The sequence below is a fragment of the Anomalospiza imberbis genome, chromosome 1 (genome assembly GCF_031753505.1).
Source record: "Anomalospiza imberbis isolate Cuckoo-Finch-1a 21T00152 chromosome 1, ASM3175350v1, whole genome shotgun sequence".
NCBI classification, from domain to species: Eukaryota; Metazoa; Chordata; class Aves; order Passeriformes; family Viduidae; genus Anomalospiza; species Anomalospiza imberbis.
In genome coordinates this window covers 78,804,070-78,827,576 of record NC_089681.1, presented here as the reverse complement: position 1 = coordinate 78,827,576, position 23,507 = coordinate 78,804,070, and the positions used below count along the sequence as shown (strand labels likewise).

General features: G+C 34.5%; 1 protein-coding gene across 3 annotated transcripts in view; it reads left to right on the top strand.

The window, feature by feature from the left end:
- Positions 1–851: 851 nt before the first annotated feature.
- CDH10 (cadherin 10) overlaps positions 852–23,507 on the top strand; it is a 95,640-nt gene continuing 72,984 nt past the window's right edge. The window contains exons 1-2 of one of the 3 annotated variants that reach the window (XM_068197317.1): positions 854–980; positions 1,173–1,387. The gene's annotated coding sequence lies outside the window, so the exon portion shown is untranslated. Of the gene's footprint in view, positions 981–1,172; positions 1,388–2,438; positions 2,461–23,507 lie in introns of those variants that run through there. The other 2 variants (XM_068197321.1, XM_068197327.1) reach the window with 2 other exon arrangements.

Genomic DNA, 23,507 nt, shown 5'->3' with positions numbered 1-23,507 from the left:
GCTACATATTTCTGTATTAGATTTCCTAACAGTGAAATAGTTGTCATTGTTACTTTCGTCCTCACTCCCAAATACATTTTTCAACTCCTGTTTAGAGAATTTGGCTTTCCCTTTTTTTTTTTTTTAAGACTTTTTTTTTGCAACCAGAGAAAGCCTCTTATGACACTTCTTAAATAGAGCAATACTGACATCCATTGGTTTAATCTTATGTGACTATTTGTTAAATCTCTTCTAACTAATGTACACATAACTCTCTATAGTATCAAAATGAAAGGATTGAATTTGATATGATCCAAGGAGGATTGTGCTAAGTCCAATTTGCTGTATTAGAAACATGAAACCTACACAGATTATTCGATGCAGAGAAACACATTGCAAAATGTGAAGTCCAAATACAATGACTAAAATAAAAGCAGTCATCACAAATACCAGCTGGGGAAGGAATATTAATGAGGAATTCGTAGTGATGATGAATATTTTTTAGAACCTCTGGAAATGTGAAATTACCTAATTTTATGAACTTGTCTTGTTTTGTATTAATCATAAGGCAAAATAGTGAAATCTGAGGAAAAATGTTACTAATCTAATAGAAAAAGCAGTTCAGTGAAGAAAATAATTACTCTCTGGTTTCATCTCAGCCCTCAAAGGGTTTCCTTTAACTTGGCAGCATGCTATTTTTTAAAATAAATGTATCTTTTATAAACACTGCTGTAAGACCACTGGTGATACAATGAAGTGGTTACGTTTAATGAAGAAAAACACACCATAAAAAGTGGAAGTGTTTTCAATATTCATTATTACGACAAGCTAAGCAGATGAAGCTTAAGCTTCAAAACCAGAGAACCATTCTGGCGGCGAAGGGAGGGCGACAGGCTTTCACAAAAAAAGCTTTCCGTTTGCTGTACCCTCCCACCGCATTCACTTGCAAATCACTGTGTGCTCGGGAAGCCTGCACTTCCCCGGGCTCCAACCTTCCCAGGGTAAGTGCTGCGGCTCCAGCAGCAGCGCCTCTCTCCCGCTCCCCTCCGAGGAGGGAGAGTGAGAGGTGTGTGTGTCTGTGTGTCTGTGCACGCTGCACGTGTGTGTGTCTCTGGTGGTGCGTCTTTTGGTGCAGGATTTTTTTTTTTTTTGTAATTTTTTTTTTTTTTTTTTTTTTTTTGCTCGTAAATCAGACGCTCCGAATGAAAGCCAGTCGGAGGGAGAGCTCCCCCTTAGCTTTGGTTCCGGACTGTCCAGAGTTAAGTGATGCTGGGAGAAAAAGCCTGAGTTAGATCCAAGTAGGATCAGTGTTAAAAAATAACAGGAGAAAACTGACCAAGAAAAGGACTCTAATAGCTCGTTTTTCAGTTTGGTTGGGGTGGACACCACTTTCTCAGCAGAATAAAAGGTAGGAACCTTTCTCATTTTCTTTCTGTTGATATTATTACAGTTATTATATTAGAGCAGCATGTTGTTTAATGAGATTTGTACATTTGTTCTACTGTATACAACTTTCTGCATTTTATAAATATGCGTCAGGAGTAATGAGACAAGGGATAGGAAACAACTGCTGTGCATTCTCTCGTCAAAGTAAACCAATATAATCATATGCATTCAGGATTGAAACACTAAGCATTTTATATTTTTTCTTCTCCTAGTAAGCAGGCTGCCTTTTGAGCAGCAGTTTCCATCTATAGTCAGTTCTTGAAAATTCAGCATGGGGGGAACAAGTCTAATTTAATTGAAAAAACCACAGTGTTTCATAGTGTAACAGTTATGAACATAGCATGAAACATACACATATGTGCCCCCACTTTCTGTATACCTGTGCAAGTCTGTTGCAGCTTTTACTGTTAATCTTTCTGCCCTGGATTGAATTTCAGAATAATTATCTACACTCACAGAAAATGCTTCTTATGAAGGAAATCCCTGTGGAGAGGGATAGCAAAGTGGATACAAGCAATATTTCAAATATCTGTACAGAGCTATATGAACACAGACAGGGATAAAATTGCCTGGTTTGACATTTCAGTAAAGGGGGAGTGGAGGGAGAAGGAAAAACCAGGGGGTAGAAGGGAAAAGGTGGAGGGAAGAAAAATTCAGTCTGCACCTGTGTGAGCATTTATTGTCAATGCTGCAATAAAATCCATATTTTATGTGGTGTTAAATTAATTCAGCACAATACAAATCTAAATCCATGCTTCCAAAAACTAACTATTGATGGCATTGTCAGCTGCATAAGAAATTTTCAATAGGCTCCTACTGTACATGATACTAGTTGCAGCTGTAAAAATCTAACAGCCCTTCAGCTTAGGAGAATGCATCTACACGTGCAATCAGTGACAAATAGCAACCAGCATTTTGAAATGGACCTATCATCTCTGTTGCTTCCACACAAATGGAGCTGTTTCCTATAATCTTCATCTTTTATTTCAGTAAAAGCCGCTGTGTTATCCCAACAGCACTCCCGTTGCTTTGAAGGTATTTTTTTAATTATACAACTTGTTGTGCATGTATGTGTGGATGCGTATGTGAGTGTGTATGTGTACAGTGTGAGGAAGCAGGTCTGTAAAAAATAGTATGGGGTTTTTTCTTTTCTTTTTTTTTTTTCTTCTTGTTTTAAAGGTAGTAGGCTTTAAATTTACATGGTGATATTACTGGAGGGGAAAGGCAGAGAGTGGGAGACTGGAACACACTTCTGAATCTCTAAATCCTTTTCACATATGCCATTTACTAGAACTATTACGAGTCTGGTACTAGGATTTATTGAGAATTTTACAGCTACACAAACTTTTATACTAATTGCTTACCTTCTGAATGTAATAGCACTCTATGCTCTTTTAGAGGAAGAAATGAAAGAAGGAACTTTGGGAACTAAGGAAAACAAGAAGGAAACAGGTTATCTTCCTCAAGAGTTGAAAACCAGCTCTTTAGAGTCAATATGGGTTTATGTCAAGAGAAGAATACTCCTTAGATTACCAACTCTTAATCTAGTTTGGGCCTGAGGGCTCATATTTTTATATACTTGTTACATGAAAGTTTAAATGAATAGGTAATAATTTCTGCAGCAGTTTCTGTTAATTTTAATTACGATTTATGTCTGTGGTTTTTTATATGTAGCGTCAAGACAATTATGTACATTTAAATAGGAACACTGAAATGTCTGAAGAGTGTTGATTATAATGCATATATTTAAGCTGAAAACTGATCCTGATTATTTGATTTTTTTCTTACTTTGAGTAGTGGAAAATGTCTTGGCTACTTGCTTTGCCAACCATTTATATTTATTAACACTTTAAACAGTTTGTGGAAAAGAAAATAACAAAATACATCTTAAAAAGACTGCATGTAGAATATTATATATTCCTAAATTGTCTTTTTGGCTTTGCATTAGAATAAATGAGTATAGATACACTAAAACTTCACACTTGCATGTTCTCAATAGACAAAGGATCTGTGAAGAATGATGAAATACTGAAATGTGCTCACAGTAGACACTGTGTCTACTGTTCTTTTCTATGCTTAGCAGTAGTTAAAAAAATGCAGAAAAATAATGTTATGTGTGAAGGAAAATGGGCAGAGAATCAATTAAATGCAGAGAGAGATTAAAAAAATACACATCTAGACATACAAAGCAGTATACAAATTTCAGCTAAGTGATGTAAGTTTTTTCCCTTGTTAAATAATTAAATGTAAAAGTCAGAAAAGGTTAATTTGAAGATAATATCTGCCTCTGATTCTGAGAGAGTAATTTCCTGATCTCAACGTGATTTCCCAAGGAAAGAAATGAATGAAATATAACCTGTCTCATCTGGATAATTCTGTGCAAGTGATTATTTTTTTTAGGTCTGCTAACCATACTTACAGGCTGATTGAAAAGGAGTATAATTTTGTACCACTAGGTTGCAGCACTGGTACAGGGGGTCAAAGTACGATTTAACTATTGTTGAATAGTAGTAATGGGGTGAATATGAGGTTCTGACAATATTATTTTTAATTAATTCATTATTATCACCTGTTTGTGAACACCAAGGTGTTTTAACTGGACTTCACAAAATGTCCTTCATAGATTTGAAAAAAACCTGCTCTATGGCCAATTCTTTGGCATTATTATTAATTATGTGACTGACAGAAGAAACTCATTGATTATTTGGGCAGAATATAAGGGTGTAAGAAGCATTTTGTGAGTGACTTAAGTGAACAACATCAATATTTGTTCTGCATTACCACTGAATTTGCTATGGGCTTTTTGCTAACATACTATTTGATACATCGGTTTTTGTTAAGGAGGAAAACAGAAATTAGAATAGTAAAAACCACCTTCTCATGAGTAATTTAAATATGCTTGAATAAAACATTATGAAGGGTGACTTCACTGCACGAAAGGATGCCACACCATAGCACACTTTCATTTGCTCTGAATAGTATGTAACTATCAATGAAAGCTCATAGAAGCTAAAGGTGCTGTTCACTGGAAACTTAGGTGATTAAAAAGCACATATGCTGCACATCCTGAACTTTCAAACCTACTAATGTGAACACTTGCCTTTGAGAAAAACCCATAATTCCTCTATTGTCTAACTTCTGGTAAAACTTAAAAGCAAAAAGAAATAAAAGAAGTAGCAATGGTATTCTGAGCTCTAAATGTTCTCCAAATCTCTCTTTAGGCCAAGAGGAACTCCTATGTCAAAAGTTGCTTGTGTTTTGCTCCCTGGATTTACATGTCTTCAGCTTTGAATCATTGGCAAGATGACTTCCCTAACATGCCTATTTCTGTGGGTTACTGACTCTACAAGAGCGCAATAGAAAAAAAAATCATAATCTCTGGGAGCTGTGTATATAGTGACCAGACTGCACTACTGCACACAGGAAAAAAAAATCCAAAAAACAAAAGGTGACAGCTGAACCTGAACACTTTTTTTCTTTTCATCTGGAGGGAAGGCAGAACACCACCCAACCAAAGGCTATTGAGCTTATATATTCTCTCTAATGGCCTATCAGTCTATACTTTAATATGTGGGCGATCTGGCAAAAAATTGCCAGTTGAAGCCTCATACACATTTCTTTTTGCATGCAGTCTTCCTGATTATTAAATGTCAGAGACAATTACCTCAAATGTGTGTGTGTGTGTGTGTTTACAGTAGAGGTAAAACAGGGACAACCTTTATCTTAAACAGGGCTTGCATTCTAGGAAGCAGAATACTGTAAAGGTTCTTTCTTAATTTAATTCAGCCTTTCATTACTTGACTTATTCTGCAAGTCCCACTACCATTTCTTGTCTTTATTAACTTCGATGAAATAGATTATGTTTATAATTTTTTTGTTAAACGAGTGTGTCCAGCAGAAGGCATAAAGCTCTAGTAGCATCTCAGAGGTACTTCCTAGCTTGTTGCAGGACATCTGCTCTGGGATACAAATTCAAGTCTGCTATGGAAGTATGTACCATGTACCAACAGGCTACATCAGGGAAATAAAAAGATTTAGGAAGTTAATTTGATATAATGAAAAGCAACATGGGAGGCGTCCTTTTTAATATTATTCCCACATGTACATCATTCTTCACATGATGTTTTTATTTGTGACTTATTATGGCATCTTTTAATTGTAACTCAGAGTGAATGTTGAACCATATTTAAAACAGCAGGGAATCATGTAATGAAGAGTTCATGTGTGTGTGTTTATGTAAAGGTAATGATTCAAAAAATTACTTGAAAATAGATGTTTCCAGAATTCTGTGGCTTCAAAGCTACAACTGTATTCTTCTATTTTCTAAAAAAACAAAAAAAAAAACCCTCTTCAAATATATTCTCATGAAGAACTGTATGTGGTATGATATATATGAATGTATGTACATGTATATTTTACTGTTAATATTCTGCCACCTACCACATTACAGATTGCATTTATTGTATCACCCTAGTGCAATGTTTTGCATTACAACATAAAGAACATGATATACCACCACTTATCCAGACCAGAACATGATTCTTAAAGATGACTGCAATCCTCATGAACTCTGCAATGCTATAATATCCAGATTTTCTGGACATGAAGAATATATACCAATGCAATTTGCAGCATTATTAGCAAGACTCAAAATGCAGTGTCCCAGAGGACTGTTAATTTTTGTCCCTCAAACTAACATAAAATAAATATATAGAACTGAACTTTTTAGTGCATGCATCTACCACATATTCCATCTGTTTAATGCATGCAAAAATTATCTTACTAATTGTCATATTCTCCTAATAGCAAGCACAAATAAAACAGAGATATACCTGTGTCTAGAAAACTTATAAGCTGTGCATTCTGTCATTAGTTCCTCTAAGTTTCACAGCCTTAATCAAGAGAGTTTCAAACATTTTGTATCTTACACAAAAGACAAAATACATGGAGTAAATCTATGAGATTTTAAATGAGAGTGAGAAAAGATACAAAAACCCAAAGTATATGTAATTATTTGGAGTTAATATTGAGAATAGAGGGAGGGTGATTAGGTTTATTCTGATTCTAAGAATTACAAGAAAAATTATCACATAAATGTATCAATTCCTTTCTCTTTGAAGTAGTGAGTTATCATTTCCCTGATGCCTTTTACATGGTGTATGGAACTGGGAACCATAAATGCACTTCCATTTTATCTCTGTGTTACCAGAAAATTAGTTAAAAGTGGACATTTAGATTAGATATTAGGAAGAAATTCTTTACGCATAGGGTAGTGGGGCACTGGAACAGGATGCCCAGGGAAGCTGTGGATATCCTATCCACACTAGGTGGCATTGGAGTTCATGGTAGGAGGGGCTTGGAACTACATGATGTTGAAGATCTTTCAGGTCCCTTCCAACCCCGTCCTTCTTATGACTCTATGATAAAATTTCATTGATTCTTTATGTCATTAAAATTATAGGTAATACATTTACTAGAAGTTTACATGGGCTAATTAGATTTATACGTTTTAATTCTTCAGCTAATGTTGGATGTATATTTGCTTGTTTTTTTTTTTATTGTTGGGATTATCCAGAAGATGATCTGGACTTTCAGTTTTTAGAAATAATTGCAAACCAAAACCCAAGAAAAATAGAAAGCATAGAAAGAAATAAACCCAACTGAATATGTTTAACGCAAAAAAATCCCCAAACATGATGAATTGAAGCAAGAGAATGACAATATTTCAGTTCTTACTTCCTTTCCACCTGCAAAAATAAATTTTAGTAACAAATTATGCAAATAATCTTTTACAAAAAGTTTACATCATGCTATAGATCATATTTTCATTAAGAGTACAGATACCTTCAGATATTTGGTTTCTTTCATTTAATATGGGACACGGTTTTTACATGTCAATACCATTGCATGCTATATTATTTTTTTATGCATTGTAAGTTTGATTCTGTGGCATAAGCTATGCAGAGCTACTACCTTGCTCTCCTGACTTTCTGCTAAAAAATAAAAGCACTGTTAATCAGAATAGTCTTGTATTAAGCAGTAAATAATACTGTAGACCTCAATTTATGAATGGGTTAATGGGGTACACCTAATTATTTTGCAGCCAAATGAAAAAAACTTCCTTGCTTCTGAGACTGCATAAGTAAGACATTTCATTATGGCATGAAATATATTTTAAGATCTACTTACACATATTACATCCAAGTTCCCTAAATATACTTCTGCTTCCCACTTCCCATGGCCAAGTTTTAAATAGTATAGTCTTAAATAAATAGTCTTCTAATTCTGTTTCTCTCAGGGATAGTTTCCACAGTCTCTTGGCAGAAATTTCTAGTGTCAATAAAAGAGTGGGATGCAGAACACTATCGTGAGAACCATTTCAGGGAAGTGTGATTTTTCCCCCTCTGTTGGACAAAGGTTATATTCTGACATTAGCATGCTGAGATGTGCTCTTTCCCTTGAGTGAGAGTATGGTCCTCATGGTGAAAATAGCCCTGAAGCTGGAATCTTGATTAAAATGGGTGAACAGAGCCCCAGGCATGTTAAGTACATTTGGTTCTCTTCATGACTTAGGGGCATTTTATTAAGTTTCTGATTAAGAAGTTAAAAGCAATTGTGTTATGTGTAACTGGAACTACTTTGTTTTCTGGTAGTCACAACTGAATGGAATGTGAACAGATAGAGGTAGATGGGTTTTCCTCTCTAATAGTGCTCTTTTATAAAATTGCTTATACTATTCCTTCAAATTTCCCTTCTTAAGTGGTTTCAAACCAAATAGTATCCTGATTCATCTAATTAATTTGAGAAAACCTTTCTTAAGGTAAAAATGTATTATTTTTTTGTTTATTAGTTTATACTATTTAGAGAGTCTTTAATTATTTTAATCACCTGAATAAACTGATCTCTTATCTAAAATTTAAGCACATATGTGGAATATTTGTGCAGGATGGAAAATTAAGACAAAAATACATTTATTCTTTCTATCTTTGATTAACAAAGCATCTGAATCACTCTGAAACACATGTGCTATTTGTGAATATATCCTAACTGTGGTTGGTTTTTTCCAGTTTTTTATTTGAGGCCAGAATAATGAGAATTAGGAAATGAAGAAGAACTAAGACATAGTGCATTATATTAATAATCCCATTAAAGTTTTGATGAGCATAAATCTTCTAGAGAATTTGAGAATCTGTAATGTGACTAAAAAAGGTCACTAGCCTTGAGACAGTCTAAACTGGATGCCTAAAATTTTGTGACAATGAAGTAGAAACCAATTATTTGAGCTATGAAATCAGAAGTTGTTTTTTTTTTTTTAATACCAGTAAAAATACATTTCATTGCTTTCAGGGATTTAAATGGTACTTGCTATATTGTGCTTTAGAACAGAACTTACAAATGAGCTTTTAAGTTTTTACTTCTAACAACAACCACCTAGCTGGAGTTACAAACCAGTGGTAAAGCTCAAAGTAGTTCAGCCTTCTCAGTTACAGGACCAGACACCCTGTGTTAAAAGAGCAGTGAGTTCTTGTTAAATTTCAGGTTATGTACATTCAGCAGAGAAAATACCTGCAATTTCCTTTCTCCATGGCTGCAGCCATCAAGATCCAACCAGTAAGTGCTTGTGCATGTGGGGTCTGAGGTTGTTATGCCACTTGGACAGGCTGTGAAAGTCAGGGCTAATGGGATAAAAGCAGATCAGGTGGATCAGTCCCACAGCTGCCCGTTACATGGTTCCTGCTGAATCTCTGAAAAAGCACCCAGGCAGTTTTGCCTTAGAGGTATCCATGACTATCAGGTAAAAAAACCACCACAAACAAAATCTTGATGCCCTGGCACTAAAAGAATAATTCCTGGACAAGTTTAGAAGCTATTTAAATATCATTACAGTGGATTAAAACTGGGCTATTAGTTATAAGGAAGATAAAATGAAAAAAATGCGATGTCATGATGGCATGACAGCAAAAAAAGTATACTTTCAAGTATTCAATTCTATCTAAGTAAACAGAATTCATCTCAGTGATTCTAATGTTTAATCAAGTGCTGACTTCTCAAGGGTAATCCATTAGTGCTTTATAATATATGAACTATAATGAAGTGATGTGCAGAAAAAAATGTTTGAAGGTAGTTTCTTACTTAATATGTTTCTGTAAAATCAGAAATATTGGTGATGAAGATCAGGACAATACTGATATAAACATATTTCTTTTATAATCTTAACATTTTTCTTTAAAGGAAAAAGCTATAGTGACTTGAAATTAGCTGTGAAATTTGTAGTTTTATTTTCTGAGATGCTGGCTTTCTTTCAGGTTGGAGGTTATTAACTGCTTTTTATTAGTAATTTTGCTGGAATTTTAATAGACATGTGTTACATGAAATAATTGCCAGTGAAGTGGTTATGGTCTGAAATTTTTTATCCTAAAAGCAAACTATGCAGTTAGTCCACTCCAAGCTGTTCATCTCAAATAGTAATGCCCTTCATATGGGATGAGGTTTTGCTGTGGCAATAGAAAAGCATTCATTTGACAATATGGTATCCTACAAGCTAGAAGCAATTTCTTCACTTTTCATTATGTACCACACAGCTTTTTAAAGAGCTCAAAAATTTAAGATAAACTTTTTTTTTTAATTGCATTTGAAAGGGAAAATTTTCTTTAAGGGAAATTATACATTGTTGATGGTTTTGGAGGGGTTTTTCATGTCTGTTCAGTTTTTATTAATATACTAGATATGTTTTTACTTCCCTGTCCTATAGGAGAAATATATAATTCTAAAAGTCCCCAGCTAGTTCTTTGCAATTTGTAGGAAACCTAAACTTTAGTATAATTTTTTTTTCTCCTTTAACTCTATGGTAAGTCTCTACATTTCGGTAGTTTGTCAAAGTAAGCAGAATGATATTCATAACTTGCTAACCAAATTGAAAGTCAAATATTGACGACATTTCTTGTGCATTTCCCTGAAAAGTGTTCCTTTTTTCAGATGGGAACCTTAGGAATGCAGATATTTTTAATATTTTGGTGCCATCTTGTGGCAAGAGGATTATTATATGAAACAAAGAGGTAGTCTTTTCAGTACGTATTTTCTAAGCTTAGCAAAAATGTACCTTGCTTTGGTGATAGATATGTATGTATGAATTTTAATCGTGTCTGTAAAATAACAAACTAATTCATGCATAGGACAAAACTATCTTTGTTTTTTGATTTTCATCCTTTTTAAGAGTCTATAAGTATTGATTTGAGAAATCTCAGAAAAACTGACTGTCGTTAGCACAGAAATAGATTTTTAGTCTGCTGCGTTAGATCTCTGTAGCATACTTAACTGGTTCAAGGCAATTGTCAATACATTTTTATTGTAGCAGTGCATTACATCTCTCTAGAATACTTTAATATTAGCTAGCTCAAGGCAATATTCACTTCAGCATCCTGTAATGTTTAAGAAAAAGACAGGGTCTGTGATAGCATTCTTGTGTTTCATTTTATTTTCTGGTTTTGGCTGGGAAAAATTCATACCAGCCTGCATCCAAAAAAAAAAAAGAGCAAGAACAGCACAGGAATGCTGTATATTTTTCTGGTATTTTCATTGGGATTTAGAAAAATTAGTAGTTTTGGTTCTGTGCTACATAAATACTAACTTAATACTGGGAGGTTTTAAAGATAATGCTTGTAGGTATCTGCAGTCAGTACAGATCACATTCTTTCTCAGTTTCTGAAGAAATTTTCTATACAATAGTCCATATTTGCTTACTTATCTCTAACTTCCAGTCTGATAAAAATTTCCAGATGCAAATATACTATTCTCTGTAAAGAGCTGGAAAGAGTATTGAGATGTCTATCCTGCTTTTACTTATGGTGGGGGGTTCTCATTCTTTCAAAAGTAATGATGTTTTCATTAAAAAAAAATTATAGTCTTGTTACAATATGCTGTAGTTATTGAAAATAGATGTCAGATTATTATTTTGTGAGTTATTATAATATCCTTCCAGCTGAAGAAGGGAATACTATCGATCAAAATTAGTACCAAATGAGAACACTGTTTTAAGATCTCACCTGTTCTTTTAATGTCAGATGATTCCATTATTTTCTGTACACATGACCATTACTGTCTGTGTACTATATGCTTTCTATATTTGTACAGAAAATAATATTAGAAGCATAAAGATTTAAGATATATTTTCTAGAAATTATATGGTAAATATTAAAATGTTAGTCACTAGAATGTGATTTTTAATAATCAATCACTAGCTGAAGTACCAACTGTGATAAGTTCAGTGTATTATGATAAGTCACTCAACAGGTGAAGCATTCATTTTCTTTGGTTAGAGATTGTGTGATTTCTCTGATTAGGGTTAGCTATGTATAAAACTCCCTCGCCTATCAACCAGAATGAAGAGAAGAATCATAACATTAATGTAATAAGATACAGAATTTAAACAGTTTTATACAGGTATGTGATAATGTGATTATTTCCTCCTCATCCCAGTAAAAATCCCTTTACAGTTAAGTATTGAATACTTCTCTCTCTTTCTATATCTGCCTCCTGTAATAGACTACAAAATTGGTAGTAAGTGACTTAAGAAAGATTTGCAATTGCTCATTCCAGTGAATTGATGAGATGTGTAACCCCTTACAGGAACGACAAATCTAAATATGTGTCATAGTTTTGATAGAAACACAGACAGAAAAGTGTGAAGCTTAAGGACTCACAAACTAAATCTTAAAAAGTTTTCTAGAAAGATAGTTACCAATATTTTATCTTCCTAACTTCTTATTCTGGATTAATACACATTTGTTTATTCATGACACTGTAAATTTCTTTCTGTTACATTTAATACAAACTTAGTACAGAATATTTTAAGGAATATTAAGGAGGAGGAAAGCAGAATTCTTTTATACGTTTTGGTTTAAGGCATTTTTTAAATGTACTTTCTTCAAAAAGTTTCAGCTAAGGCAGGCAGTCTGCTCCACCTGAAATATGGAATGAGATGGGCAAAAAAGCAAGCACAGGTACAGAAAGGTGATGCAGCATGTCATAAGTCACCAAAGAGAAAGTCTCAGATGAGATGAGATTAAGAAAATTTGCAGACAGTGTTATGTGGATAAGAGGGAGGTAAAATCAGTTTAAGGGATAAAAAGTATATGTAGATAGTTAGGAAAATGTATTAGAAAGATTAAATAATTCAATCTGTCAATGTCTTCTTTGAAGTCAGGGAGGGAAGAGGAAACATGGTCAATGTAAGTGATTCTTCCTATTTGTGGAGCTTCTGGAGGTGAAAAGTTAATGATTTTGTGATTATCTTCAGAAAAGCCTGGAAATATGTACAGCACAATTTCAGAATACAATATTGAAAAAATTTCTAGAATCTCCTCATTTCTGCTGTAAAATTCCTTATATTCCCTTTCTTGCAATGGCACCTGTTGAAAAGTAGATTTTGCTCTTTCAATCCCAGTGTGCATAATTTAGTTAGAATTTTAGGTAAGTAAATACATTATTTATGCTGGAAACTGTTGGATTCTGTATATAAAGGGGAGACTGAAAAGTGTCTGTCACTGAGCTTGTCTAGATGATCAAAAGGAAAAAAATGCTTTTTAAAACTGTTTCTGGGGTTAGTCTGTCAGATAAGGTTGATCGCTGAGCTGTGGAACTTGTGTATTTAGTGTGTTCTCCTGACTGTCAAAATTATTTATATCTAGTGTGACGACCAGTTAGTCTAAGCAACACATACCTAAGCTGTGGCAGTGAAAGAAAAAAAAATCATCCTGCTGTACAACTGCAGTAGTAAATAAGTGACATGTTTCAGGGCCCACAAGCCTACAGAAATTTTAAACAAGACATAAAGGTCACAAAAGCACAGGTTCCTGACAATCATGGGTACTGTTATTACGTGCACAATGTAGCTGTGCCATCTTTTCAGACTCCTGCAGAAACAGTCCAAATGAGTTTGTAGCTATGACTTTGTCCTTTGGAGATTGCAGTTCTTAGGACAAACTAGGAAGGGCTTTTGCAATAGAAAGGAGAACTGCAAAATTAAAAATAGTGACACTGATATGTAATTTTTGGCATTTGGTTAAACCTACCTTTGCCAACGTAAACTTGGTTGTTTTCTTGTGAAGATAAACAGAGAAGCCTATGTATGTATTATCTGCAAATGATGCACGTTTTCTTTCCCTACCTTTTACAGTGTAGAAATAATTTAAATTAATAACAATAATTTTGTATGAGGTATGAATATAGAAATAAGACAAAAATTAAAATTATCTCTTATTGGACTGATGGGATGAAATCAATAGGCTTCAGAAATAAAAATGTGTTTTCCTGCAATGGATTTATATCCATCCGCTCTGATGTAAAGCACTATGACAGACTGTCATGGGGATAGCTGTCACTTTTTAGTAGAGTTAAGGGAATTCAGGAAGCAAGAGGCAAAAGGAATTGTAGTTCCTTAAAAATGGGACAGAAATTTCCAGCCTTAAGAAATTTTAAAACATATTTTTCCCTGATTTAACCATAATTTTTAATAGCCTCACAATGTCTTGTGCAAGATGGAAACATTTTCAGAGAAACTAAACCCTTATGTCCCTAGAAGTGTCTCTCTAACAGCATTCAATTAAGTTTTCCTCAGCCAAAGGAAAAAAACACATTTATCTCCAGATATTCCACAAGTCTTTATGATAGTTTTCAACCAGGCTAGAGCTCTTTTCTAGCTCCTTAGGTGTTTGTGACAGCTGATTTACATGGGAAAGGAATGGTGACAATGATCAGCTCTCCTGCTTCTCTGTTAGCCCACATTGCTATCCACAAGGACATCACAGATTTTGCACTTTGAAAAGACCATACTAGTCTGTCTTGCCACTCATTTAAAAAAAAAAAATCCTTCAGGAGATAAGGTAAGAATTAATCTGCCTTTTTTTGTGTGTTTTGGTACTTCTCTGAAAGGCATTTTGGTTAACAGCAGCGGTCAGGTGCTCTTGTCAATTAGGCCATGCTTGAAGTACTGGGTGCTTGTTCAGGCGGAAGAGTCATGCATGTGAAGAACCAGGAGACTCCGGGCTGGACAGCACTGCAGAAGCTCCTCATTGTCAGTGGATTTCTGATACGCTCTTTGTAATAAAAGGGAAGAAGTTTGCCTCCAGGAAGGACAGAAAGCCACCTCCTACTATGTATTTCAAGCCTGGAGTTTGTATGCAGAAAACCACAGTAGTCTGAGGCCAGGTTATGTTGATGAACTCATCTGCTTCTGTACAGGGGAGACCTCAGCAGTTGAAAAATTATTTCAGCTTGTGTTTAATTTCCAATATTGTTATCAGATATACAGAGTTGATCAGATTTAATCAGATATAAAAAGTTCAGCACATTTTTTTTTTTTAAATTCTGTCCAGATTTGCACACACTTGTGCTTTGGGCAACTTCATCCTTAAACAAAGCTGTGCCTTGTTCTGAGACTAATTTTCTAGCAGAAAATAAGAATAAAGCAACTCTATTTCTGAGGTTAACTTTTTCTAACTTCCAGTTAACGATCAACCTTACATATTTGTCTCAGCTAGTGCTTAGTAGTACTATGTCCAGAATTTATAGTTTTTCAGACACTACATTGGTTTCCACTTTAATTTTAATAAAAGGATATTTTTAATTGCTCACATAATTCTTAGAAAGCAGTGACTTTTTCCATAGCCTTTCAATAATGTCCAATAAGTATTTGTCAGGAAGTTGATTTAATTGATTTAAGGACCACAATGAGCAGCCTGCTTTAGTAATGAAATGAAGAGGACAGTTGGAATGATTAAATTTTATAGAGAATTCACATGATCAGAGCTTGTCCTGGAAGAGAAGTGCAAAATGAGAACTTGCACTGAGCTGAACATTCTTATTGCCTAAGAAGTGCTCAATTGCACTTTTGCTTCAGGGTACATCGAGCAGAAATTTTCACATCCAAAGCAATATACGGAATTATATATTTAATAGAATACTAATAAGTTACCTCACTGAAATACTACAGTGTTGTAAGTCAAACACTGCCAAGTATTTTAGAATTGTTAAATCTTCCACATAACACTACAATATAAAATTATTATGGAAATCAAATTACAAGTCTTTTTAATGCACATATTTTACTCTGAGAATTTTAATGATTGTTGCATTATTTTTTATATGTTTCTGTTCATAAAATTTCCAAAATTATAAGCAATGTTTTTGTAATTTTTTAGTTTTGTTTGTTTTAATCCAATGTGGCCCAGCTCTTATACAGTTCTTCATCACTGGATTTCTTTCTGTGCTGTGTGGGTACTTGTATTTCGAAGTTTCTTTTATGTGCCATGTTCTTTACTTAGGACATTCTTCTTATGTTCATTGCTTCTCACTTCACATTTTCTGTCAATCACAGATGTTTATCTTTCATCTGTATGATGTAATATAGCAAATGAACAACTGAATGCTTTGAAATTCAATTAAAAATTGAGTGCTTTGAAACTCAATTAACAATTGAGTGCTTTGAAACAATTGTTGTTTGTGAACAAAGGGTTTACTGCTACAGGTAAAAGGAGTCTGAAGTCCTGTGTGAGTAACTTTATTATGTAGCTAAAACACAGAACACTTATTTATCAAAATATATTAATTTGAGCATACAAAACTTCTGTTGTAGTGGGATGCTAAGTAATGTCATACCTCTTCCACATATACCCTTCCTGGGCTGTATCATGAGGATCCACAAAATTTGGTTAAACTTGAACAGACCTAATTGGTGCAGCAATGCCCTGAAACCATGTAAGAGACCATATGGCACAGCAGCAAGGAAAAAATTAAGAAATTAAAAATTTTCTTAATTAATCTTAACTAAAAAATTAAGAAATCAACAATCATGTGATAAGTCCCTTTACATAAGAAAAGACTATCTCTAGGTATCAGCACACACATACAGATTGTTCTTGGAGACACTATGATACTTTGCATATGCTTAAAAATATATTTTTCTAGTGTTTCTTCAGCCTTCTTCTAGTTTTTAAACATTGATTTTATGGTGTACTTTAGTGCTTTTAAAAATATACAGTGCTATCAAGGGTGTTCATGATGTACAGCTATAGTTCCTAGATAATTTTCAATGTATAAAGGCTATTATTTATGAAGATTTAATTAATGATAAAGAAAAGTCAGTTTTTATAATGTATCAGTTATTAGCTACTAATAGATGTGTGAAGTAATGGGGGTTATTGGGCTGCAGCAGTGTTTGTGCATAGGCATGGACCTCTTATCTATCTATTTGTGCACTGCCTGGTTGTTTGCAAAACAGCAAAGGCTTCAGAATTTCTGAAGAGTTTTAGGCTGCTTTTTGTCCATTCAATATATTATAATTAAAGAATACAGCCACCACCACCCCCAGACAATATCCACTCTCTTTAGTCTGTAGTCCCGTTACCTCCTAGAAATGTTATATGGATGCTTGGGCAACACATTAAGATTATTTAATGAAATTTAAATTAAATCATAATTCCATAACTGGTGGGGCTTTTTTCTTTTGAACTCAAAACTAACAATTATTTAGTATTATTACAAGTATTTAGCCTAGAGAGGGAGCACTGCAGTTACCATTGTATAGCAAATAAAACTTAAAATCAAGTCTTCTTGATCATTTGAGATTATCAAAAATTATGGAATACAATTATGAGTGTATAGGTGTTGAAAACAGCATTCTATATCAGTTTCTTCTTGGGAATTTTTCCTAATAATTGGGCTGTTTTGCATATAATCTCTGGGGCTCCTTCTTTGTAAACACATCCTGGTGGGATTTGCTCATCCTCTTCAAAAGCCTTCCATTTCCTTAACGTCCTGTGCCATAACGCTTGTGGAAGCATTGAGAAAAAAAATGTTCATGGGGGAGAGAAGAACCAGGATGTCTGAGCTGTGTATTGGGAGGAGAAACATAACCCAGGGTACATATGATGTACAGTTCCCTGAAGATATGCAGTTTTACCCATATTACACTACACAGGAGTGAAAAGCAAACAAAATCTTTCTACAGTGTGTTGGTGTTAGGTTTCCAGCATGAAGACAGACCTATGTAAACTGCCAAGTTTAGGTGCTTGGATTTTCTTGTACTTTTGGAAGTCTTTCTACAGAATTCTTTATATGGAAATATTGTGGCCTGCTAGAGACTGTTACAAAGATAAGGCATTTGTAAAACTAAGACTAGGGAATAGGAATAGCTCACAGAGTTAGGAAATAACTTGTCCTAACCCAGGTTCATCCCTGTCCACTGGCCACTGGCTATGTATTGTATTTGTACGCTTAAGTAAAATAACATGGCAATATATAATAAAATAGATCTGGGAACTTTCAAGCCTGATGAAGTAGTTTGCCAATTTAATAAAATGTTGATTTTATTTTTTTTTAAGAAGTTTTCTGTAAACAATATTCATTTGTTTCTTCTGCTTCTTTCCACCATGGTCTCTTTGGAAACATAACATTTTATGTTTGATCTTCAGTGATGTGTCACATTAGAGCTTAGTGTGATTTGAAACAGCTGAAATAGCTAAAAGAATCAAATGTTATATTGGAGACAGGTCATTCTCAACAGCAATGTGATTACAATTTTCATAGGATTTTTCCTCTTTCACACAGCATTTCTTCTGCATGCTTAGAATCATTCCATCTTTCCTTGAAGACACAGTGGGTACATAAGCATTAACCATTTTGTGTTCAGGCCCTTGGGCTGTTCCCTGTTTCCAGAGAGGTTATGAAATATTTCTGAAAGTCCAGTAGTCTAAAGGGACAACTGTAAAAAAGCAAACATAAGGTGAGATATTAGTCAACAAAATATGAGTGAGCATTAAGTTTTTCAAATTATGTTTAATCCCTAAACAGCTGTGAAAGCCAGCCTGCAAATATTACCCATTTTATGTGGAATCTACATTAATGGAATACTTCATTTTTTTGATTTCACAAAATAGGGCCAGCATGATTAAGATTGACTCAAAAATCTTGGTTCTCATTTGCTCAGTTATTGTGCAGATGTGAATCATATTTGAAAGTATACATTATATAACAGTCTTTTATTACTTTTTTCAGTCTAAAGAAAATGAAGTTCAGGGTTGGTCTTCTGGGTATAGCACTTACAAGATTAAGGATGGATAGAGGTGGAGAAGGAACTTAATCTCCAAGACAGTCTTAAGAGATTAATTGTACTATGTTAATGTGCACTAGTTTTGTCTGTAGATGTGATTATCATAAAAATTACAAAAAAAAAAAAAATCAACTGGGCTGGGGTTTGTGGTTTGTTTATTTTAGTTCTTCTTCTCAGCTACAAATCATTTTAAACATTACTTCTTGCATATTCAGTAGATAACAGATTAACCTCTGTCCAAGTCTTTCATATTTCTAAGTTGTAACTTGTTCTTCCCTCTCACATGCCTTTTTTTCTACAGTTTAGCAGCACCAGTTTGTTCCCTGTGCCATGACAGTCATGAGAGTTCCTGTCCTCCACACCTCTCTTAAAATGTGGTGTTCAAAATGGATTTATTATTTTAGCTGAGCCCTTCCCATTGTTGCTTGAGTAGAGAAGATAGACTTAATTTTTCTTATAGGTAATAATCCTCCTTATATATCAGTTTATTATTTTTTAATCCAGATGATGCTTGCCATTAAATCATATTCAGTGATCTTTGCCTCACAAGCATTAAGAAGGTTGACATTTAGTAATTTTTCTCTGTCCACCAGGCATGATAATTATTCAATCATAGGAAGAATTAAGAGAGGAACTGGAGTGGAAAATGTATATTTTTAATCAGAGAATGACTAATTTTTCTGAAGCTGCTTCAGCCAATTCATGTTCTATACTAGTAGTAAATTCATTAAACCCATGCTTTGAAAACCTGCAAATTGCAGTGAACAGTGTGTGGCCCTTCAGAATGCCTGATTCTCCTGCTGAGCTGGTTTTATTTTATCAACATGTGAATGTGCGGCTGCTGGGTTGCTGGGTTTTCTAAATGTCTTGTAACTGAGTCATCCCATAGCTTAGCAGTTGCCTTGCTTACAGCTGCACACCTTGTCCAGTGTTGTTCCATCCCCTTTGGGGGGAATTTACATCACTTCTCACCTAGAAAGAGTTTGTGGGTTTCTTCTGTATATTATGTCTCTTGGTTGTAAAACATAGTGTAACTCAGCTAATAGGATTGCAAAGGTGGCCATTCACATCTAAATTCTTCAATTATTCTTTCTTGTTTAATGCAGAGATCATAACATCTTGCTGCCAATATAAATTGCATTAGCTACCTGTCCTACATTTATTTGTAGAAAGAATGCTGCTGTGCTTAAGACAGCATTCTCCAGCTTCCTTCAATTTATCTGTAAAACACTGCTCTTCCAATGAGTTTTGAATCAAAATTTTCAATCTTGCTTCTGTTCCTAATTCCCTTACAGAATTACTTCATCCTAGACATCTCTGACTTTTCTTTTTTATGCCTTGACTTTGTCTATTCGTCCTTCTTTCCCTGTTATTCCTTTATATTAATATTTTAAAACACAATGTATTTTATATTTTTGAGGTGTTTGTTTCACTATGTTTTGAATGAAATTACAGTGTCTTAGCCAAAGTCTATTCTTTTCCGCATTGTCTATTCCACTTTTGCACTACAAAAGCTTTTGTTTGTGCCATATCGTTTCTTTCAAAAGTTACTCCTCCTTTGGTCTTCTTGTCTTTTCTGCACATAATATTATCATAATCTTCCAGTCCTTTGGGATACTGCACCAACTCTCTAAGGTGCTTATTATATGGTTTTGAACTTTCAAAACAAAAAATGGTGCAGTTTTCTAGGTTTGCTCATTGTGCTTTTTGTATCAATGTAGAGATGTCAAAGACATTTGATAAGATGCCTAATGCAGTACCTTCTTCACCCTGACTTGCTATCACCTGTTTTATTTATCCTTCTTGCCCCTCAACTCTTATTTATTCTGTCCTATATTCTTTTTTCTTATCCATACCTAACTAACATGTTTGTGTTAGCATACCCATGTTTCATCTCTAGAATCCTTTTTACTAAGCTAGTACATTTTTTTTCCTTCCTTATTCCCCTCCAGGTCCCCTAAGAAAAAAAATCATCTTTATGTAATAACTCAGTGAAAAATGTCCCCTAAGTGAGAAAGGCAAAGAAGTCCAGGTGACACAATCAGTCCCAGATTTATTTCCAGAATATTTCTCTATAGAGCTGGAGGTTTTTTTCTTATGAGAAGCTTCTCCATAAGGTAATGAATAAAAATATTTTATTGATGAAAAGAGTAAGGTGTTTTTACAAATGTTGATAATGTGGAAAAAAAACCTGCAAACCTTGGCATGGATGAACATTTCTTGCAGTCCTTTAGCAATTTGCATAAATAAAGCTTTTGGAGGGGAAATTAAATTGGAAAAGGTTATGGAATGGGATTTGGAAAAACCCCAAGGCACAGAGACATTGAAGAAGTTGCTGTCCAGTTGCAGAGCAGTAAGGACTCGCATGCAGCATCTGTCAGGACTGAGGATAGAAATGACAGCAGCAGTGCTGCTGTTTATCTGGTTGTTCTGTGACATGACTTCTTGCTGACCTCATTGTCTGTCAATGGTGTTTAACATCTTACCAGTTTCCAGAAAGGTGCAAAATTTTCAGCAGTGTAAGAGTGACTTTCTGTCATATCCAGTGTATGGACATTTTTTAAACACCATTCTCTCTCAAAAGCAGTGTACTTTTTGTAGGTTAGGTATTTATTTTCTTTGCTGTCATAGAGCTGTCTGTCTTCAAGAGTTCCACTGACTTATGTGAAGGAAGGATTGCAAATTGGAAGGTTTGTTTATAGGCACTGGAAGAAATTACACTTGAGTTCTTCAATCCTCACTCATATAACAGTTATTAGCGACAAGATATCTGTTTTGCTCTAAAATAATGTTTTAAGAAGAGGGAGGAAATCATTGCTTGACATTTTCACTAAGTTTTGCTAATGTGTATGTATATATATTTCATAATATTGTAGTGCTGTGCTTCTCAACACTGAGGAAAAAAATCCCCATAGTTTCTTTCAAAATCATAATATACACTTTAATTGCATATCACATTTTCCTTTGAGTAGCATCAGTGAATATCTTTAGCAAGTACACTTCAGTCACTGAAGTAGATGGCTTTTTGTTGCTGAAACTGAGAAAAAATCCTTGACATTCTTGTAGTAACATAAGGATAACACTGTCACTGGCATTAGATTCTTATGCTAGTCTGCCCTTCTCAAATAGGTGTTTGGAAGAGGAGTAAAAGAAACACCAGAGATAAAAAAGAAGCTGTGGAGAAAAGAAAGGATAGTTGTCAACATGCCAGTGAAAATCCATTTTCAAAATAAAGGCTAGAGCAAGTAACTTGTGAGTGACACTGGATGGAAATTGGAAAAGTGAACACAATGAGTCATAAGAATAAAAAAATTCTATGGGATGTATTATCATTTAATTTATGTGACCTTTACAGCCTCCTAAGAATCACTTTTATTTTCTATTTGGAGCCATTGATCCATTGGATCTTAAATTGATGTAAGACCTAAAGTAACCTTCCTCCTATATTTGTCTAAAGTCGTAACCTTCTTGTAATTGCTTGCTTTACTTTAAAACAAGATATAAATGAAAATAGGAAATTTAAAATGTTCAGCATTGCTTCTTCCATACTGACAGTAGCATTGCGTCGATGCATTTTTTTTCTTGCCAGGTGCAACAAATGATGTTTGTAGCAATATGACAGAGATCCAAACTGATATAAACTTCTCAGAAGTGAGAAGCTGGATGCCACCCTGTAAAAATATCAAGGCAGATTGGATAAAATAGTAATTCTTTATCTACTAGTTAAGTCATGATATACATTGGATGGAAATGGATTTGCTTCCCCTGGAGGGATTTTGATAACAGATGGTCAACATTTCCTATGTTGACAAATTCTAGAATTTTGTTGTGCAGAAAGTGTCTGAATATATTTTACTCTGTGTACTCTTGTAGTTGTATCTTTATGAATTTATTTCTTAGCCAGCTTTTAGACATTAGTATTAATAGAAGATGGGAGATTCAGATTTTTCTTGTGACTTTGTAACCCAAGAATTCTAAGGAGAGTCTATCATATATAGATGTGTCTATCACATTTTGTGATTTTCTGTGATGTTTTCCTCCCTGTAAGTGATTTGAAGAAATCTGCTGATAAAAATGCACAGATCATCTGATTCTTGATTTCCAAAAAGATAACTTTCTGTGAGGGAAGAGAAAAAAAAGCATGGATTTTCTGGCTTAGACCTGGTAAGGAGTAAGCACCACACAGCTGCTCTGTCACTCCCCCTTCTGTGGGATAAGGGTGAGAAAAGGAAGGATAATACTGATAAAACTCATAAAGACAGTTTAAGAGGGAAAGCAAAAGCTGCTCACACAAGCAAAGGAAAGGAAGGCAATTAATTAGCCATTTCCCATGGGCAGGCAGATGTTCAGCCATTGCCAGGAAAGCAGGGATCCATCACATGTGGCAAAGGTGATGCGGAAAGACAAACTGTATTGCTCCTTTTTTTCCTCTCAGATTTACTGCTGAGCATGATGTCACATGACATGGGACATCCCTCTGATTAGTCAGAGTGGCCTGTCCTGGTTGCATCCCCTCCCATCTTCTTGTGCACCCCCAGTCTACTCACTGGAGGGGTGGAGTAAGGACCAGAAAAAGGCCTCGACACCAGGCTTAACAGTTAAGTGCTACTTAACAATAAGGAAAACATCTCTGTGGTACTCACACTGTTTCCAACAAAAATCCCAAACACAGCAAAATAAAAGATACTGTAAAGAAAATTAACTCTACCATAGACAAAATGAGTACAATGAGGAAATGAATTGAGGGATTCTAGTATGTTATGCACCTGGTGGGATTAAGTGGTGAGATTTATTTTTGCTTTAGTTGAATAAAATTTTAAAGTATTAATTCTTTTACAGAAATACTTTGTTTGTCCAAACTATTACTTTATAGTGACAAGAAACTATATGTAAAATGTCTCAGATATATGCTGCATATATCTCTATATATTTCACATTTTGAAAGGGTTTACCTTCAAATACACAGGATTATCAA